This window comes from Limanda limanda, chromosome 23, assembly GCF_963576545.1.
Source record: "Limanda limanda chromosome 23, fLimLim1.1, whole genome shotgun sequence".
Taxonomy (NCBI): Eukaryota; Metazoa; Chordata; class Actinopteri; order Pleuronectiformes; family Pleuronectidae; genus Limanda; species Limanda limanda.
Genome location: NC_083658.1, coordinates 1,693,097 through 1,708,142, shown reverse-complemented (window position 1 = coordinate 1,708,142; position 15,046 = coordinate 1,693,097). Strand labels below are relative to the sequence as shown.

General features: G+C 46.8%; 1 protein-coding gene across 1 annotated transcript in view; it reads right to left on the bottom strand.

Moving 5' to 3' along the window:
• LOC132996564 (nck-associated protein 5-like) overlaps positions 1 to 9,938 on the bottom strand; it is an 88,351-nt gene extending 78,413 nt beyond the window's left edge. The window contains exon 1 of the mRNA XM_061066862.1: positions 9,879 to 9,938. The gene's annotated coding sequence lies outside the window, so the exon portion shown is untranslated. The remainder of the gene's footprint in view (positions 1 to 9,878) is intronic.
• Between the last annotated feature and the right edge of the window lie 5,108 nt (positions 9,939 to 15,046).

Below are 15,046 nucleotides of genomic sequence, written 5' to 3'. Positions count from 1 at the left end.
TCATCGCCAATCTCCGTCCCGATCCGAATACACCTGGCTGGATATTGGCCCCCCGATGATAATAAAACCCGGCAACCTCCGGGCTTGTAAACGCCGGGCACAGGGCTCACTGCAGACTTCTGCCCCCCCCCGCCTCCCCGAGCGCTAACTGTTTCCTCGAGTCCCGTCCTGTCTGGAAACATCGGGACCAGCGAGGACACACTGTGTGTTTGTTTTTGTTTCATAACGCTGCATTCCTCCAGCGCTCCTCCCTGATGGGTGTTTTCAGGGATTTAAAAAACTGGGAGTAAAAAACAGACGTAGGAAATGGAAAAATAAATGTTTGTGTGCATGAGAAATAAAACGTTATTTAATGTATTACAAGCACAGCATTAGTATCAGTCATTTGGAGCCAGAGTCTGTGCAGAAGTGATCGTGGAGTGAAGCCGATACACAACCACGACTGTACTGACGTTGGAGGTTTGTTATATTCCTAAAAGTTCGACTTTAATCGCAAAACTTCAAGTTTATTGTCGACATTTCCATTTTATTGTCGATATGCAAAATTAAAAAATATGTATACTCTAATACTCTTCTACAGCCTCTGCATGTCGACTTCAGACTCCGATCTACCACAGCAGTGACTATCAGAGTTAATCATCGTATCCATCTTCCCTCCAGCTTCCAACATCCTCTCCCTTCAACTGAGCAGCAGGATTTACAGCAGCTACTTTTAATTATGCATAACACATAAATAAAGTCTGCAGTCAGTGGTGTCAGTGATTCAACACGAGCGACACTGAAGCTGCAGGAAAGTGAACAGAGACAAAGAGAAGGGGCAGATCAGAGCAGAGAGGCCTGATGCTAAACAGATGTGGGTCGGTTCACCAGGGGAAGTCGGGCTTCTGTTTATTCAGGCTTTGACAGACAGGCGCCACACCTAACCGGGCCGGAGCTGCAGCCGGAGCGCCGAGAGTCGATCCAGTGAAGGCTGCGGCGTTCCTTCATGGAAACTGTGTCACATTGGAGATTGAGCGAAAACCCAACACGAGGATCTGAGCTCCACGGCTCTGCAGCATCTCACCAAATCAATTTAAAGATACCAACGACCCACGGAAAAGCATTTACCTCTCCTGCTAAAGTTCAGCTGATCTGACACGAGACGGTAACATCCAAGGTCACAAATCACAAACCACAAACCCCACGGCAGCAGTCTCATGACCTGAAAGCGTGTGTTTCCAACCAGGTATTTCTCGCCTTTTGTCAGATTCCTTCACATTTCATGAGCATTAGCTCCAGGCCTCAGGTTTTATCACCGCTTCTCCTCCGTTTAATCCACAGTCTGATTTATTGACGGCGTGCAGAAGTCTGTTTTTGAACCAGGTGCCGGGCAGATGTCGAGCAGGCAGAGCGTCGCATTCCTGCTCCAGAGAAAAGCATCAATGTCAAACTCTGACTTTCTCTTCTCATTCGTCGTCTTCCTATCTTGCGGCTGGGAGAAGAGATTTCCCCCCCCCCTGCAGACGAGCGAGGAAGCAGAACCGGGGGATATGGTAATGTGACAAGTGGACGCTGGTTGTTTGTGTGGCTGTCATCTCCGAGCCCACCTGTGCCACTTATGCTTATCACTCGTGCATTTCCAATATAACCCGACAGAGACGGAGCCCGGATCAAGATACAGGGATTTTTGAAAGGGGGGGGGGGGGGGGAGGGACGGTGCAGCCGCGGAATAATAATGAGAAATGTGAAAGGAGATGGGTTGTGGTGACTTTTGACCCGAGTCCGATGATTCCTCTCGTGGTCATGAATTATTTCCGTGGCGATAGTCTTTGCAGACAGACTGCGGGGGGGCGGTAGCAGCCTCGGGGTCCAGAGAACCGGCTCGTGGTCAAAGGGGGGTTGCCTGTTTGAATCTGAACGCCGACGAGCAGAAAAGAGCACGTTGGGAAGTGAACGCACAATAAAAACATGTTTCCCTAAACCGATAAGTGCCCCTGAGTTGTGGTAGCCTGGCGTGGGCGGTGTAAATCTAGGTAACCCCGCCCCCCCAGCCCTGAGGCTCGGCTGTAAATAAGGATGTCCCTGCTGAACTTTCATTCATAAATAAAACATGCTGCTTTGTTTGGTGCATGGCGAACGTCTGACAAACAAAATAAACATATTTTCATTCTTCTCTCTATCCGGTCATGGAGATAGTTTTGCTTTTAATCTGCCTCAGGTTTTGTGAGAACGTGTTCAGGGTGAAACCACACAGTCATTTCACGTGTTGTCAACATTAATAACCTGAATATCACTTCATAATGTTTGTGTTTGTGCAAACCTGCAATTTTAAAAGATGAAATCATTTCTTGCAGCTTTTATTTTGCAATCTGTGATTTCAGTTTCCAGGTCAGGATGCTGATTCCAGCTCAGAGAGATCATCTTCACCCTCTGTTTCACAGGTTGACGGGAACAAAGCCCATCAGAGCAGCAATAGAATCCAATAATAAACAACAACAGCATCAAATATTTAAATGCTCCATCATCAGCCTCTGAGAGCCGCTGCCCATTTACAGTCAGAGCTCATCCAGGTTGCGGAGGAATTCCAGTTTGACCACACACTGTATTTACACTGTTAATAGCACTAAATCCTCGTTATCATCTCAAGTGGAGGCTTATTTTTAACAGCCATATTTGTTTTATTTCTTCCAGATGGGAGCTCTGTTTCTCATTAGGCCTCTCAGACATGGTGACATCACTGGACTGTAATACTCTCTCTCTCTCGCTCTCTCTCTCTCGTCCCGGCGCTGGAACACGGAGGATTCCTCCCCGTGTGAAACCCAGCGTCAGAGGTCCATCTGATAAATAAATCAAATCCATTCGCTACGATAACTGAGCGTCCGAGCAGGAACCTGAACTCACACATTATTTATTTTCACATCCCGAGACGCTTCAACACTGTTGCAGATATTTCGGGATCAGAATGTGATAGTTCCGCTGCTGTGGGAAAATGTCGCAGTGCAAGGACCTAGATTTCCTCCGGTTAGGCCAGCTATTTGCTCTTACAATAACAACACTGTTCTATCATTATTATTTGTTTATACAGCTAACCCTCTTTATCTGGGGCAGCCCCTGCACCCCCCACTCAATGCTCTCACATTCTCCACGAACCCTCTGGAAGCCATTTCTCAAGCGGCGGCCTCAAACGGGCTGATTGAAGCGAGTAGCGGCTTCATTCTGCCGGGGTTACAATAGCTCGTCCATCAGATGCCCTCCAACCCTGAAAGCATTACCTTCAGCATGAGCTGTTTACCATGGCTCACACAGGACACGCTAGAGCGTTCCACATTGTTCCCCTTGTAGGTCACAAGTTGCTCTCTGGCCACGCTGGGTGGATTATTTATGGAGGTGAACACACGAGATAATCACTTCATGCAGGGATTCAATAATTAGATGTTTGGTTTGAATTAAAGACCATTTTATATGCATCCTGCTGAATATTTGAGCTAAATAAAGTCTGTTTTTTACAGACTCTTCAACTTGCTGGAGCTGATTGAAGCTGTGACTCTCACAGGAGATGGAACCCACTCACCAGAGGTTCAGGGTGAGGAAACATTCTCCCATGTTCACACTCACTCAACCATCACCCTCAGTTTAATCAAGCTGCTGGTTTAAGGTGGAAAAGGTTGCATAGTGTTGCTTTAAGGTCAGAGGTCGACGCCGGATCACTGCAGAGCTGAGGGCGACGAAGAGCTTTCACCATCAGCTCATTTCAGCATCCTCTCTCCGAGCACTTGCTGCACATAAGAGGTCCATTTACAGTGAAATGAATCCTGAGACCATTCAAATGCTTTCCAGGTTCCCGTGCACACACACACACAGAGACACACACACACTGGAGTCAAGCCGTGCCAGCAGTAGGGGGATGTGGGTCAGGGGAGAAAGGCTTAATAATGCACTAATTCAGCTGGTTCCCCTCCTCAGTGCCCCGGCTCAGGCACCAGAGACAGAGGAAGGGTGGAGAAGACAGAAAATTCCTCCCAAATAAAGCTTCTGCTTGTGTGAGACGGAATCGAGAGGCAGGGTTGTGTTGCAATATTTAACAAAGAGCAAACACACGCAGCTTTGTGGAGCCGCTTCCTGTAAAGTGAAGATAATCCCCAAGAAATGAATCTAATGAAATAATCACCGGAGTTTTGTTTGCTCTGCATAATTTCCTGTGTGGAGAACCATCGGCTGCCCCAGCTGTTGTGGCAGATGGAGGCAGGGCCGCTGGCTGCCGCGGCTCCTCACAATAGACCCTGAGTGACCGGCGTGACCACAACACACAAAAGCACTGACCACTTGACACCACAGCACAATTAGCCCCCGAGGGTCAAACGGTCCTGAGCAGAGTGTCCCTCATTCAACGTCGCTCACCTGAGGCTCAGTGCGCCTCGTAAAACCCCAATCACCGCTCGGATGTCTGCAGCGGAGAGAGAGAGGATCCCGGAAAATCATTGAGCGCCACGAGCACATCACCATAAAGTTGAGTTATGGACTTGTGAAAGGCACACAGCTCATATTCTCTCTTCAGAAAGAGACTGAGACTCAATAATGTGAATGGCTCCAGCTCGCCGGATGACTCACACGGACAAATGTTACTACATGCAGATGATATTGATTCCTTTCATGGATTCGCACAGAGAGCACGTCGTTTAATGACCGAGAGCTCGGCATCAAAATGACTTCATCTCAGGGATCAATGACTGAGATTAAAGGCTGGAAAAACAATGTCAAAGATCTGGATTAAAGTTTTAAACACCAGACTGGACGTTTGCGTGCTTTTCTTTGGATGTATTCATGGGAAAAGCAAAATGCATCATGGGATGTTTGTGCTCTTATCCTGCAAAAACTATCTTTACAGGTAGTTCATAGAATTGAATTGATGAAAAACTATAATGAAGCTAAACGAAGATGATTCAGACCCAGACGTGTTCCTGCTGAGGGAGAAGCTGAGAATACGACTTCCCTAACGACAGCCAATAAGAATCAAATCATTTCTATTTAAACTTGTTGCTAAATGAATCCTGAATATCTCAGGAGACCAACATTTGAAGACAATCTCCTCCTGATACATCTCCCTGTGTGAAGGATGAAAGCAGCCGACTTCTCTCAGTCTATAATTGGATCCACACAAACGGCCTCTTCATAACGCTGCCATCAAACAGCTCCTGCATGAATTTCCTTCTCATCATTGTAATGGCTCCGCTTTGCATCTCATATTGATACTTGGCCTTTGAGGTAATGTGGTGACAGCGGCTGGGTTTAAAGCCCGTAGATAACAGTTCAAATTGCGGTGGATTTCTAACCTGTGGCGTGAGGAGAGAACTGGTTTTACTGGAAACCCGCTCAGCCCACCGATCGGCCCCGACAGCACCTGACTCCTCAAACATTCGGCGTGAAGGTCACTGGCTGCTGATGGCGAGGGCTGCGGCCGGCAGGCGGGTGCAGCGGCAAGCCACACGGAGCTCAACTCCCTCTTCCCTCTCGCCAACTTCTGGCCGAGCGGAGACAAGGCTAGCATCAGCCACAAACGCTTCTGACAGAGCGCATTAGCCACGTCAGGCAAAATCAGGTTCCCTGCAAACAGCGCCTCATTACCATGCGACGCACTGCAGCAGTTTGAGGGAAGGCAGAGCTCCGTGCTTCTGTTGCATCCGCTCTGCAGTCGGCCGTGTTTGCATACGAGCCGGTTTCCACTGCAGGAGAAACACAACTCGTGCTATGAAAATAACCTCTGGACGTTTCCTTTAAAACAAGTCAGAGAGAATTAAAAAACAGGTTCCACGTGGAAAACCACCGATCTGAAAGACGGGAGAAAGTGTTAAACACAAGTTCTACCGCTTGTGAAAGTGGGTTAATCTGCACTAACTGACATGAGTGAGTAAAGCTGGCCCGAGCAGTGCATTGTGGGAGAGAGAACAGTAGCGGCAGCTCCCGCCCGGTGACACATCACACCGCTTGGCAGCTGATCTTTTGTTCGGCAGCGAGACGATGATGAAACATGCTCCGACACAGACTCCTGCTGCGTCTGCATCGGCTGAGAGGAGCTGACAGCAAACAGGTGAACCAGAGTTTAGAAGAAAAGGGAAATGAAAGGGTTTTAAACACAGTCGACACACAGCAGTAGTGTTGTGTTGTGTAGTTGTGTTGCTGTGAACTGACAGGTTTCACGGGCCCTTTACAGCTGGAGCCAGAGGACAGAGGGTTAGGGCCGGGGCCACAACCAGCTGGACACACACACACACATATGCAAACACACAGTGATGATGATGCAAACAGGCGCACATGTATGTAGCACATGTATTTGCGTACACATGAGCAAACACTGATAGTGTGTTAAAGACTGCACACGCAGATCTGAAGATAACGAGGGACGTTCACAAACCAACACAATGATCAGAAAATAGACGGTTGAGTTAGTGCTGCCGAATAAAGGCCTGACGACTATAACGTGTTATGTATTGTTGTATTGTTTTATTGGTTGTATAAGTTGTATTGTCTGGTATTTTCTTGATGTAATATTGAGTAATAAAGGTGGAAGAGGTTTCTCGTAAATGACTCACGCTACTGAAACTATTCAAGTCTTCCGAAGAAATTAGGCAACAGCATTTGTCACGACATCTGCCTTTGACAAGTCACAGTATTGATTCATCAGATAAACATGTATCTGTGCGTGTGTGTGTGTTTGTGTTTGTGCCAGAAACAACAACCTGACATTTTCCCATAGATTTACGAGCAGCCGAACAGGGACGAGCGTTGTGAAAGACAAACCAGATCCTTCACCTGCTCTTCATTAGATCCAGTGATTAGCTCATTGTGTCAGTGTCGTTGTGTGTCAGCAGTCTGTGTGTTCGTCAGCCTCTTTCTCATTAGTGGAAAAACAACAATCACCAAAAACCAACACCGCGCTCCAGACAACTTGTTCACCATCAACCTGACCTCGATATCAGAATGTGTTTGTGTGTCTGTTTTGTGTGGTATCGCCGTTGTTGCGGTGGCGTCGGCGGAGGGAGGGTAATGTATGCAAAGCTCTGAAGCTGAATTTCGGCTGTTGAAAGCCAATAAGGCGCTATCAAAATGAGGGCAGAGTTAATTAATCATCTCTGCTTCCTTTTCACAGCCCTCCCGCGACCGTCCCGGGGGCTTGGAGTGTGTGTGTGTCTCCGTGTGTGTGTGCGTGCGAGACAGACAGAGAGGCAGGAGGGTGGTGCAGGTTGCAGCTGGGGGATATTAGCATAAAGTAATGTGAGCCAGCAGACTGCTGAGCTCCTGTAAGCCGGGTGCAAACCTCTCAGGGACAAACAGGAAACCAACTGACACCTGCTTGGTTCTCTGACCACAGAGACAGGAGGGGAGACACAACAACAACCACAGGATCCTGATGATTAAACCATCAGTGTTCTCATGCAGAATATAATGTGTTTTAATGAGCAGGCAAGAGAAATGTGCAGGAAGTGATTCATCAATCAGCTGAGAAACTACCACCCACAGCTTTAAAGTCTCCAATCAGCCAAACTACAAACTGAGTGGGTTTGGACTGTGGGACGAAGACGGAGAAAACCAACGCAAACACAGCAGAACCCGGGACAAAACGGGATTCAAATAATTAAAAATACACAACAGTGCGAACCACAGCAACACAACGCCGTCCTTCAAGGCCCAACACTCCCCTTAGACACAATCAAGCTGCACCAAATTGCACACGTGGTAAATATGCCTGATTTTCTTCATCAAGAACCATGAATTATTCCCTGGGAAATTAGGGAAAATGTCAAAAGAACATCCTATAAAAAATTCCCTGGATCCGCCCCCAGACTTTAATTAGTTTTTCTTTGGCTCTTGTCTCATCCTTCCACCAAGTTTCATGGAAATCTGTTCGGTGGCTTTTTGCGTAATCCTGCTGACACACACTCAGACAGACGGGTGGAAACAGAACCTCTCGGTGGTGGGACTGAAAGACCGAAACATGTGGAACCACCTGTGTGCTTTTCTTAAGAAGATATTTGCAGACATGAGCAGAGACCTTGGCTCTTTATTTTATTTTCATCTTTTACTATGGCCGTCGGGGGGTTGAGAAGGCTTTTATTTTGGCAGCGCTTGTCTGGAAGCGACTGAGGGCGATAAAGGAAAAGCACTCCTGGACTCTGAAGGTGCTTTTCATGCCAAACAGAACACAAAACGTCCACTTTCGCTTGTGGCTCCAACGCACGCAACTCTTTCATTCAGCTCGCACTGAAACACAATGTTTACAGGGAAGAGACTCGTTGTTTGAACTGAAGCTTTGGGATCTGCCAGAGTTACAGGAATATGATGGACAGAGGAGAACATCCCCCAGAATGCTCAGAAGCAAAGATGTGTTTTTGCTGCGCAGAAGTCTTTCAGGCTGGAAAAAGGCTCAGTGGGTCAGTGTGTGTGTGTCTGTGTGTGTGTGTGAGGTTTGGGGTTGTTCGGGGGGGATTTCTTAACCGAGCATGGGGAGTGATCCGGGCAGGAGGAGTAGAGAGGGAGTGAAATAGGATGGAAAAATGCAATCATGCATCCCGGGCCTCTCCAGCTCCTCGTTGTGTGTTTCTCCCTCCTCCTCCTCTTCCTCCTCCTCCTCCTCCTCCTCCTCCTCCTCCTCCTCCTCCTCCTCGACGAGCCATTAGTCACTATCCGGCTCCTGCTAATGTAATTAGATAAAGGATATATGGAGTCTCGGAGCTCGGCGGACACATTTGTCTGCATAATTGTGTCCGTGCGGTGGCCGAGGCAGAGAACCCCTGGATCTCCCCGAAACACCTCGGGCTCCATAATTCAGAAGAAGAGGGAGAGAAGCGTGAAGATAGAGATGAAAAAGGGGGGGAAATCATCGCTGAAATATTCCATTTTCTTTTTTTTTGTATCTTGTGATATGTCTCCTGAGGGGAACAAATCACTTTCTCTCTTAAACACTCGCGCCAACAAATAAAAACTAACCCGAAAACCAGAAGAGAAGTCGTGGATCAAACGCTGGCGCTGCAAACCGAGCACAGACCTATGTGATATTTTTAGATCTGGCTGTTGCCACATGTTCCAATGTTTTCACCTCCCCCCCGGTCATAAAGCACATACTGTACATCATGGAAGTCCTATAATAATAAGTCATATCTCACAATCAAACTCAAGCATTCTGGGTAAATTCGCAGACGACAGGCAGGTCCCCAGATTCTGATCGGAAACATGAAACAGGCTCAAATCTCCAGCATGTAATTAGATGCAGTCGCAGCTTGTCGGCTACTGACCTACATATGGAACACGGTGGGATCGCACACACTCTGGAAACTACACACACACACACACACACACACAAACTAACATTCCTATACACGTGAGAGCCACTGACATGTTCGGTGACAGCTCCAAAAGCAAAGCCGGGCCTCTGAAAAACTATTATTTACCCTGTAGGTTTGTTTTTTGACAACGAAAATGTCAAACAATAGTGAAAAACACACAAGGTGATGTATTCAATTTCTTGATCTTTGCAAGAAACTATAAAAAACAAACTACTGTATATTTTAGAAGATGGAGGCTGCAGAAAATGGTATAAAAGCATGAAATACGTACTAAAACACGTAACCACAGATATAGAGATGCATGCAACTAAAAAGTGCAAATGCTGCAAACACACAATTCTTTCCTCACTTTCTCTTCCTCATCCACCACCTGCACCTCTAACCCAGTTCCTGTCTCCAGTCTGGGGCACAGGCGACCCACTGGTGGTGGATTCTGGGCGGACTGGAGGACAGGATGTGATCCTGATCACCGCCCAGTCAGACCGACCTCCAGCTCCACGCCGCCTGTCCCTGACCCCTCCTCCTCAGACACAGGGCAGGAAGGTGCGGACCCACACTCACCGCCAGCAGCTCCAGCAGAGGAAGGTTCCGGATCCTCCCGCACACGACGCCCTGGTCCACGAACTGGCTCATCCTGACTCGTCCTCCTCTGTTTGCCTTCCTCTTCTTCCGCTTCGTTCCCCACTTCTGCCCTAACCGCCTTGCTGCGTCTCAGCTGCTGCCTGCCACTGTGTGCATGCGTGTGTTTCCACTTGGTTGTGTGTGTCTGTGTGTGTGTGTGTCTGTGTTGGCGTGATGATGATGCAGCAGGCAGCCGTGCAGCCTCGTCTGACTTCTCCTCTCCTCTCAGCCAGGCCACCTCAGCTCTTGTCAATATTTAAACAGCGGATCGAGTCAGATTAAACCACCTGGGTAGACCACTTTTGGGTTTCCTGCTCAGCAGAGTGTGTGTCGGTGTGTGTTGTTATTGTTTTTCTGTGTTTGTGTGTGAGGTTTGTATTTGTGCATCAGTGCAAAGACATAAAACATTAACAAGAGAGAAGAGGGAGACGATTCAGACTCCACGGTCGCTGCTGGAAACTCACACTGAGTCGCATCTGCACAGTCCGCCTCACTATCACTATCTCTACTGCTGCTGCTGCTGATCACACAGTCCGACAAGAGACTTCCACAGCGATGCAAAGAAAAGACTCGGCAGCAGGAAGTGTGCGTGCGTGTTCGTGCAGCAGAATCAAAACTCCTTGACATTTGCCTCGGGAGTGTTTCTCTGTCTCATGCGAGCGCAGCGAGTCAGGTCGGAGTCAAGTACGCTCTGCGACTCGGGCAGGGAGAGAGAGAGGGATCTCCCAGCAGCTGCTCTGTGCTAAACATGAGTTGATGGCAGATGGAAGAGAAGTTTCGACAATTTCCTGACAATAAAGGTTGTGTCATTAGAGCAAAAGCTGCAGAACTGCTAGTAAATGGTGCAGAGAAGAAAAAGATCACGTGAAGAAACAAAAAGCTCCAGATTTGACTCGAGTGCTGTTCCCAAGCTAATGAATCAGAGCTCACCACCGACTGCAAACACACAACTTGAGGGGAGACGCAGAGAATGAGTTGTGAACCTCAGATTGCACGTTGTGTAGCGTTCACATCGGTGCGGTGCAGGACGCTGCACAATAGATAATCACAGTTCTCGGCTTCAGGATGGAAAAAGCAGGCGAAGCAGCTCTGGAGACGCTGTCACATTTCTGCTTAAAATATCCACTTTAAATCAGTTTTTGTTTATTTTTGTCAACGTGGGTTGTTTCGCTTGTTTTCTGACCAGGCAGAAATTATTCTGGGATGGATGGTTCCTAAACAATAGCTGTGTACTCAAAACTTCTTATATTTAAGGAATAACAGAGTGAGGTTTAGCAGAAGCCTGTAAATATAGAACGTACTAAAATGTTTCCATCTTCAGAGTCAACATTTCAATTCTTATTTGAGCTTTTACAAGAGCATTATGATAATTTGCTCCTTAAATATCCACCGACATCAGCATCTTAAGTTTCTGAGCTGACAAACATGTAATGAAGTCGCCAAATTAAGGTGGAACTCACTTATGGTGCAGAATTAAAGGTCTTATGATGAATTTAGCATTAAACTTAACCTCCAGTGTGAATTCTCTGCTCCCACTGACCTATTTAAGTCTGTGGCCTCCTCCTCTAACGCTGTTTACAGACCCGTCCGTCGGCGGCGCTCGGACAAGCCTCTCTCAGGAATGTATGACGCCGCACGGCGCTCGGGCCACGTGGTCGAGCTGCGGTGATGCAGGTGTAAAGATCAGCGCCCTGCCTGGAATGCACTCCTCTCACTGACTAAGTGTTTTCCATCAAAGCCGGTTCCAGCCGCTTCTCACACCTTCATTAAAGAGATAATTACTTTGAAATCTATTGTGTGGTTTTCACATTCATGAGTAACTGGGCTGGAGCTAATGCCGCCAGTCATCCGTGCATCAGACCTATTTAGAGCGGTTAACCAGTCCATGCAGAGACCATAACGACCATTCTATCACTGAGAGGAGCAACCAAGGCTATAAAATAAAGATTTTCATAATGCATCTTTTAGCAATTCAGGGACGCTTCATTTGTCAGTGAGGAGGCATCATGACACTAATGCTCACATAATGATTTAGGTCTGGGGGAGAGGGACAATTGAATTAGAGTATTTGGGGGAAAACATCTTTAGCAAATGAGACCATTTGTCAAAGCTTTAATTAGAATAATGGAAAGATAATATAAATATAATAAATCAAGGGCATTTATTAGCTCTGGCAAAGGAGGTTGTGTTTCCACCGCTGTTTGTTTGTTTGTTTCTCGGGAGGATTACATAAAAACCTCTGGGCAGATTACCATGAGACGTGGTGCAAGGATGTGGAAGAAGCCGTTAAAGTTCGGGCCTCCAGCTGTGAGGCAACACCGAGGACGGAACCATTTAAATCATTCGACAAGTTCGAAACTATTTGTAAAATACACACCAGTGAAATTCCTCCGCGGTTGCATCAATGTTTGTGAGAATGTGCTGACAATTAACTCCTAACTCCCCCAACCCTTTTAGTTTGAACCCATAACCCTTTAGAAGCAGAGAGGTCACCAGGTGCGAGGAAGCGCCCCCCCCTCTGTGAACACCTGGTCGGCGCTCACCACACACGCCTGTCCAGTACAGATACCGTCGGGTGAGACTATCTCCTGGAAGTCTCGTGTTTGAGTCTCTCAGTCTCCTCAGGCATGTGTGGTAACAAGCCCTACGTAAGTATTTGGGGAAATACTCAAACACATGCCGATGCGTGTGAGCACACATTCACATATTCACTGCCGTCATCTATCAACCTGGAGCAAAACAAACAAGCGGCGCCTCAGCACTGATGTGGAGCCGTGTATGATGTTGGTTTTATAGAACCAGCGGTCCGAGCTGATGCAGAAACATGTAAATATTTTCCCCAGGACTCGGCAGGAAGAGAACTCAGGGTCATTATGTCGCTTCCCGGACCACCGAGCGACAGAGAGTCCTGGACGAGTGGAAGGAGAAGTTAGGGGTCAATGCCAAGAGGAGAAGACGTTCAGACGAAGTATCGAGCTGAAGATACATGATGACTGCAATTAATAAAAATGCACCTGGGGCCGAGGTTACAAGAGAACATGTTAAACGTTTATTATGGAGACAAGTCTTCACAGACATATGGCTAATAACCAAAAATTATTAGTGAAATACAGAAAGCATGTGCCTTCATGTCTACATTTTAGCGAGCTTCTACAAAACAGTGACATATTATAAATCTACTGTGTGTCTACTCTTCTCCTCTCATCTCATTATTATATCCCAACCCACTGTCCATCCCTTTACTGGCTTTACCCCATGCATGGACTTTACCACTACTTACTCTTATATATTTATATATGTATATTTTTTTGTTGTTTTTTATATATATATATATTTTTTTTTATTGTACTTTCCACTCCAGCAGCACAAGAACACTTCCCAACTAGACCCTGACACAATCACATCATTGCATCCCATTCCTGTATCTGTATATATATTCTCCGTATATGATTTATGTTTGTATGTCAGTGACGTGTTTTAAGTGTTAACTGTATAAGCTTCTGGATGATCTAAATTTCCCTCGGGATTAATAAAGTATCTATCTATCTATCTATCTATCTATCTATCTATCTATCTATCTATCTATCTATCTATCTATCTATCTATCTATCTATCTATCTATCTATCTATCTATCTATCTATCTATCTATCTATCTATCTATCTATCTATCTATCTATCTATCTATCTATCTATCTATCTATCTATCAGTGAACACAACCACAATCCTTGTTCCCCCACATCTCCAGCTCGTCTGGGAGAAAACCCGAGCATGAAAGAGCTTCCTCCCGTCCCAGCTGAGCGTCTGGCTCCTGGCCCGATGAGGAGGATCACAGGGCGCCCTGTGTGCGAGAAGAAAAGACACGCTCGCCACCGCACCACCTTCTGCCTCCCACGCCCACGCCCGCTCCCTGCCAGGAGGCCGGGGAGCCAGCCCGGCCCGCCCCAGCTGCAAGGTGAGGAGGTGGGCTTCCCTTCGCTGACAGATGCAGCCCCTCCTCTTCCTGCCGCTCCCCCTGGTCTTAATCTGCACGTCCAATCCTGTTAGTCGCCCTCTGCCAGCTTCGAACCTGCGGTGCCAGTGTGGCATCCGAAGCTGAGGTCGCGACTGCACGATAAACAAACATCCCCGAGTGGAGACAGAGCTTCTGTGGCAGGTGGACGGGGTTAACGCCCTGGGATGAGAACTATACTCACCACCGGGTTCGGATCTCGTTTCATGTTTCCCGGGCTGAGACACGCCTCCATTACAACCCAGCAATCTCAAAAGAGTTCTCTACAGAAGTGCATGAACTAGTCATATAATGTGCCATAAAATAATGATGAGAAAGTCTGTGTTTGTTTGTTAATCCTTATAAAAGTGACTTCACATATTCGAAATTTGACCCAACCCATTTCCATTTGGTGTGGATGTAATCTTTCATTCATTTCCATTCTCTACCGTTAAATTTTGATGCTTCACGACAGATAAATAAATATACAAAGCAACAGCAGCTGGTTCACTCCTCATATAAGTGATACAAATCTCTTATCTTAGGTTTACATGGTAATAAAACGATTCCAGATCACTTTAAGATGCTGTGTTTATTATCTTCTCTTTGAGCCGCCGCTAAAGAAACTTGACCTTTAAGTTTTGTTCCCTGTAAATTAATACATCACCACTTCAATGGGTTTTTTTGTTTTGGATCATGAATCACAGTCACAAGAAAAATGACATTTACAGCCTCTTCTGGGAAAAGTGTGAACATGTGATGCGATCACACTGTCTCCTGCAGCTTTATGTGTAAAACAGATATAATCAAAGCTTTATTCCAAATCAAATACGCATTGTGTCGTCTCCCTTCGAGCTGAAATAATTTATTGAGCGGTTTGTGTGACTCTGTTAAATCGTGACAAACCTCCAGAGGGAATGTGAGGACACGCTGGTGGAGGTACCAGGGGCCTCTCACGAGCTCTCTGGGTTCTCTGGTGCCTCTTTTGAGGGAAACCACAAGGTGAATGGAGATCGGGATGACAACGCATGTGACTCCCACCGCTCTCAACTTTGATCTCCATCAGGATTGGAAGGAGAGATTGTCTGTAATTGGCGCCTGGACTCGAAAAAAGGGGC